General features: G+C 34.6%; 1 long non-coding RNA gene across 1 annotated transcript; it reads left to right on the forward strand.

Annotated features, from left to right (window-relative positions):
* The first annotated feature begins 458 nt into the window (after window positions 1-458).
* Window positions 459-5,044, forward strand: LOC132541247 (uncharacterized). The gene is made up of 3 exons (XR_009552414.1): window positions 459-673; window positions 1,097-1,141; window positions 4,599-5,044. It is a non-coding gene; the product is annotated as an uncharacterized LOC132541247 (long non-coding RNA).
* The last annotated feature ends 1,467 nt before the right edge of the window (window positions 5,045-6,511 follow it).

A 6,511-nucleotide genomic window follows, 5' to 3' on the forward strand; every position in this document is an offset into this window, starting at 1 on the left:
AAGGAAGTAGTTTTGCATGGTTTATAACAACGTCAAGAGATTTGCAGCTGTACTATGAATACATCCAATTATACTAAATATAACTTTTAAAATTACTTTTTGCTATTATCTGGACAAGTTAATGTAGAAAGACTCTAGATATAGGATGCTAATGTAGATTTGAACACTTGATATATGCAAGTAAAACTCTACACACACACACACACACACGTACACGCACACACACACACACAAAGGAAAACTGCAGCAACTATTTATCAAAGGTAAAACTTAATTAAGGAAAAGGAGTTGGCTTTTCAGGGTTGAATTTTTACTTCAGAGCTAGATAGTCCTATTAAGTGCCAAATAGGTCAATTTGAATTCTCAAGATTACTTATTAAAATTTGTATGAATTTATATTTAATTTAGCTAAGTAATGAATTGCACTGTAAGGGCAGAACTCCAGAATAATAGAACATTAGAGCAGGAGGGTATGCTGCCTATCATTTTGTTAACTCTGAACTCATGTTTTTCAGGTGAAGAAATTAAATATCACCAACCTGAAAGCAACCCAGGTGTCCAACAACAGATGAATGACTTAGAAAGTTGTGCTATATATACACAACGGACGTTAAAAATGATGGAGTCACCTTTTTCATCTCATCTTGGATGGAGCTTGAAAGAAACATATTAAGTGAGATAAACCAAAAATAGGATTAATATGTGATTATCTCACTCATAGGCGGAATGTAAGAAGCAAGAATAGGAAGGGGAAACACACAGTAAAGCTTGGACTGGGTTTGGTGTCTTGCATCAAAGCAAAAGACACTGGGGATGGAAGGCAGGGAGATGTGCTTTGGGGATACTTTGGAGTCCTGGTGCATGATGGTACATGGGGGTGAGAGTGTCTTGCAGACACCTGTCATGGTGAAGTGAGAAATTTTACCCATGTCTCATGCTAGTAAACTATTAATCCTCCACCCCCCAATTAAACGATTTAAAAAATTAAAGATAAAAATGTATAAAGGGAAACAAGAGGCTGGGAAGACAGATGTAGGTGTTGTTGCACACTAAAAGACTTGGAACTAGTAGATGTGGGTTGCTCTTCCTTCATTAGGTCATTGTGGGAGTTGGCTGAAAAAGCAATAATCCATAAGGAGAAGTAAGATATAAAATAAAAAAGATACAATTCAAAAACCATTAAACCAAACAGAAGCAACTTCAGCACCTTCTGGGTTAAGTAATAACTGGTTTGATGAATTCCAGTTCATTTTTTAGAAGCACCAGATTTTACAAGATTTTTAGTATTTCAGTTTCCATATCAAAACACCCTGAATCATTAAAACATTTCTTCCTAAGGGGAGACAAGGAGAACTATTCAAAAGCATCCTAGTAGAAGTGTAATTATTTTATCTATTAAAGTATTATCACATTTAATCTTTGGATAATTAAAAGACTTATATTCAAAAAATAAAAGAAAATGGGTCAAATCCAAATTTACTTTTATAGTCACCCTCTTTTCATTAAATTATATATTTATTAAAATCATTAATTAAAATGTGCCAGTCCCTGTTCAGGGAGCCATTATGCTGGGCTAGCTTTGTAGGCGGGAGACAGACGATCAGGGACTACACTCATGGCTGAGCTGTACGCAATATCTGTTTATTCATGTGAAACGCAGCACAATCTAAGCCATCTAATACTAACTATAATCACAATCCTGTCCTTATATATATACTCGCCAAGTAGGGTGACAGGATGTGACATAGAGAGGGTGGAGAGAAAAGTGACTGGTGCAAATCAGGGTGTACTATGAGAGGGGGCAGAGCAAAAAGACATCATGAACCAGTGGGGATTAAACCAATGCCCTTCAGGCAGGTCAGTGCTTAGTTAACAGTGGTTATGTAAATAGAATACAGTGTTAAGCAGGGGGGATTAAACCAATGAAACAGAAGGGATCTTAGAAGCATACCAACAAAAAGGATGTAAAAGGACATTGAGAAAAGATAAATTATGATGAGCAGAAAACAAATAATTAATATAATTGAATGATTAATATAATGTGATAAACAATAACACAATCTACTAATATATTACAATATAATCTCATATAAATGTGTACATTTATAAAACAGTAAATGGAAAATTCAAAGTTAAAAATAGCTTACTGTTGGTATAATTTTACTTGCTAATGTTGGTACATTTTTCTCTCAATACTTTTAGGCTTTTAATTATCTTTCAAATAGGGACTGGGCGGTGGTGTACTTAGTTGAGTGCATATGTTACAATGCCCTCTCTCAATTTCTGGTTGTTTCTATCCAGTGAATAAATAAAAGGTAATAAAAAAATTTAAAATATATCTTTCAAACAATGACTATCGATTATGTTTTGTGCTTATGCCTGTCAAATTTTAATCAGGGGAAAATACCACAGGGTAATTTCAGTACATTGACTTTAATACAAAGAACAGTTAATTAAGACAAAACTATAAACTATTGTTGAAGTTAACCACTTTTATTTCCTTTTATCATTTGTATTGGGGAAGAGGGGTTAGTGGTTCACAGTATAGTCATTGACACATAGGTATAATTGTTCATCTTTCTGTGAAAGTTTTCTGCCGAAAACTCATCCACAACCTAGGTCTTTTTATGTCAACATGCATCAGGACTCCAAGTTTCTCTTCAGCCCCACTCTGCCCCTAACTTTCCCAGAATCATTTTTTTTTATTTACCATGTCTAATCAAAGTTTCACTTTATGTTGTCTCTCCCTGTCCCTATTTATTAAGTCCAGCCTACAAGTGTGATAACTCAGTATTTCTTCCCTGTTTGTTTTATCTCAATTAACATTATGTCTTTGGTTCCAAGTATTTTAGACATTCCGTCTATTGTTGGACATTGAAGTTGCTTTCAAGTTTTGTCTATTATAAATTGTGCTGCTATGAATAGAGTACATATATTTCTTTTGGGCTGGTGTATTTGTTTTCTTAGGCTATATCTCCAAGAAAGAGATTGGTAATCTCTAATTGATAGGTCATAGGGTAGGTCCCTCTCTAGTGTTTGATAAGTCTCCACAAGGTTTTATTTTATTTTATTTTGAGACAAAGAAATTTAGAGGGGAGGTAGAGATAGAGAGGGAGAGATATGAGAGACACCTACAGCATTGCTTTTTCACTTGTGAAGCTTTCACCCTGCAGGTGGGGATCAAGGGCTTGAAGCTGTGTCTTTGTGCACTGTAATATATACACCTAACCAGGTATACCACTATCTGGCCTCTCCACATTGTTTTCTGTAAAGGCTGAAACAGTTTATCGGCATATTCTTTCTAATAACATTCTTGTTTGCATTTCTATGATACACAGTGGCTTTGAGCACTTTCTCATCTATTTCTCTCTTTGAAATTCTTCCTCAGTGAAGTTTCTTTCTTCTTTTTTAATTTTTTATATTTTTATATTACAGAATTTCATGTCGACAGGGGTTTTAATCCACACCATTCCCACCACTAGAGCTCAGTGAAGTTTCTTTACATTTTCTAATGCAGCGTGTGTGTGTGCGCGTGCACGTGCATGCTTACACACTAAGTTTACTGAGTTCTTTCTCTATTTTGGTTATTAAACCTTAATCTGAAGAATATTGCATAAAGATCTCCTACTTTGTAAACTGTCTTTCTGTTTGGATGATGGTACCCTTTGCTGTATAGGAGCTTTTCAGTTTGATGTAGTTCCTTTTATTTATTTTTGTTGTTGTTGTTGGGCTTGAACCTTATAAAATACTTTTGATGCATAGATCATGAAGTGTTCTGCCAACGTTCTCTTCTATGTAATCGATAGTTTCTGGTCTAATATCCATGTTTTTGATTCACTTGTAGTTAACTTTTGTGCATGGTGATATGTGATGATCCAGTTTTTTTTGTCTGTGTGTTTCAGTCCAATTTTCCAAACAACACTTGTTGAGGGGAGTCTTCTTTCTTCACTTAATATTTTGGGCTACTTTGTCAAAAGTAGTTGTCCATAGGTGTATATGCTTATTTCTGGGTTTTCAATTCTATCCCACTGGTCTGTGTGTCTATTTTGGTTATAATACCAAGCACTTTTGATTACAGTGGCTCTGTAGTATAGTTTGAGGTCAGGAATGTGATGCCTCCAGTCATTTTTTTTTTTTTTCTTGAGATTGTTTTGGCAATCTTGGGCACTTTTTGGTTCTAGATAAATTTTTGTAATTTTTTTTATCTTTTTAGGGACATTTGGTGGTATCTTGATGGAGATGACATTAAACCTGTATATTGCTTCCCAGAGATTGTTTATAGTTTATAGTTTATTTACTTATCATAATTTCTAAGCAAAATGTGAATTATCATTTACAAATCACTGTTACTTAGAAAGTAGTTTTCCCATTCTCGCAGAAGATATAGAAATTTCTAAAAGATGATCTTTAATCTAAAAAGGCATTTTATATGTTACTATGAATTTAAAATACAACTCCATTCACATATTCTAAGGTTTAAGTTGATAGTGATTTTATTTAATTATTTTTTAAAAATTGTTTAAAATTACATTGATGTTCAGAAAGAACAAAGTGCAAAAGTTATCATTTGATTTTATTTCATATACCTTCGACTATAGACCAGTCCGTCTCAATTTGGGGTGGAGCGGAGAAGGAGGAAGGGGACACCCACCTAGCCAGCCAGACCAGTGGAATCAATCCTGACCATAATGGGGTGACAGATGTTGCAACCAGATCGCCCTCACATCCGAAATGACACTTTGGAATGAAGACTACTGGACCTGAAGTCACTCAAAGCCCTGCCAGCTCTTAAGGAACTTTCACCATCCTCCTTAACTTCCTAGAATGAAAACTGTGAGTCTTACCCAAGCTCAAAGTTATGACTTAAAATAAACTTTTTATTAGAGGAATTTATCCATATAACAGGCAAAGTACTTACTACACTGCTTCTGTTATCATTTTGTAAGTCACCCCTCTTCTTCAAGTGAGTACTCCTCTCTCCTTAAAATCCTATACCTATATCTCATTTCTTTTTTAGTGTTTTATTTATTTTATTTAGAGAGAGAGAGAGAGAGAGAGAGAGAGAGAGAGAGAGAGAGAGAGAGAAAGGGCAAGACCACTGTTTAGCTCTGGTAGTTGGTGGTGCCTCACTGCTCCAAGCATGACAGTTTTCTTGCATAATCATTATGCTGTTTCCCCAGGCCCCATACTTCATTTCTTAACTCAAGATGTCTCTCCATTTTGTTTGACTAGCTTCGAAAAATATATACACGTAGTTCATTTTTTCGGTCTGACTGTTTGGTTTGATGTTAATTTTATTATTTTGCTAAGTCTCTCACAGAGGGAGAGGGAAAATATTCTTCCTCCTGACATTGCATAAACATATTTTTTACAGAAAAATAATTCAAGAATTGAAAATGTATGTATTATTACATAAATCACTATTATAGTTTATTTTATATTAATATTATTTGGTATTAAAATGCACCTGGACATATGTAGCCCCATGATATGTAATACGTATAATACACTTTTCTTTAATATTTGTAAGTAGTTACAAAAAATTCAAAACTGAAGCGTATTGTACTGGTTCTATCTGATTTTCCTCCTTAATATCTGCTTGTACATTTGGTAAGATTTTTATCCAAAAATATTTGAAATAGAAACCTAAAAAAATCTGTTAATTTTTTATAGCTAAATAAATATTTCTGAATGTTGTTTTCTTAAAACACATCTCAAGTAATCTACAGTTTTAGTAGAATCTTAAATCTTCAAATTTTGTACAGTGTTCTTGTTGGAACACAATTCCTCTAACTCTTTGGGTTCTCCTTGGACTTGATGAGTAAATAACATCAGATAGAATGAGTATAAAAAATAGTAAGGAAAAAAGGGGTCAAATGCACTGCATAGTGTGGAATTTTAGATGGCTGTATATTATAAAATAAATGGGACAAACTAGGGTTCAGATGCTGTGCTAAGGACCCTCTTAGAGAGGACGAGTCTCACATAAGAAGAGAATGAGTTCATTTGACAAAACCTTGTCTCTAGATGCTTGACCCGGCCTGATACAAGTTATTTCTGGAGTTGTCCCCAAATCCAGATAATTTTCTTTTCTCTTTTCTCTTTCCTTTCCTTTCCTTTCCTTTCCTTTCCTTTCCTTTCCTTTCCTTTCCTTTCCTTTCCTTTCCTTTCCTTTCCTTTCCTTTCCTTTCCTTTCCTTTCCTTTCCTTTCCTTTCCTTTCCTTTTCTCTTTTCTTCTCTCTTCTCTTCTCTTCTCTTCTCTTCTCTTCTCTTCTCTTCTCTTCTCTTCTCTTCTCTTCTCTTCTCCACTCTTCCTTTCCTTTCCTTTCCTTTCCTTTCCTTTCCTTTCCTTTCCTTTCCTTTCCTTTCCTTTCCTTTCCTTTCCTTTCCTTTCCTTTCCTTTCCTTTCCTTTCCTTTCCTTTCCTTTCCTTTCCTTTTCTCTTTTTTCTTCTTCTCTTCTCTTCTCTTCTCTTCTCTTCTCTTCTCTTCTCTTCTCTTCTCTTCTCTTCT

This window comes from Erinaceus europaeus, chromosome 11 (genome assembly GCF_950295315.1).
Source record: "Erinaceus europaeus chromosome 11, mEriEur2.1, whole genome shotgun sequence".
NCBI lineage: Eukaryota > Metazoa > Chordata > Mammalia > Eulipotyphla > Erinaceidae > Erinaceus > Erinaceus europaeus.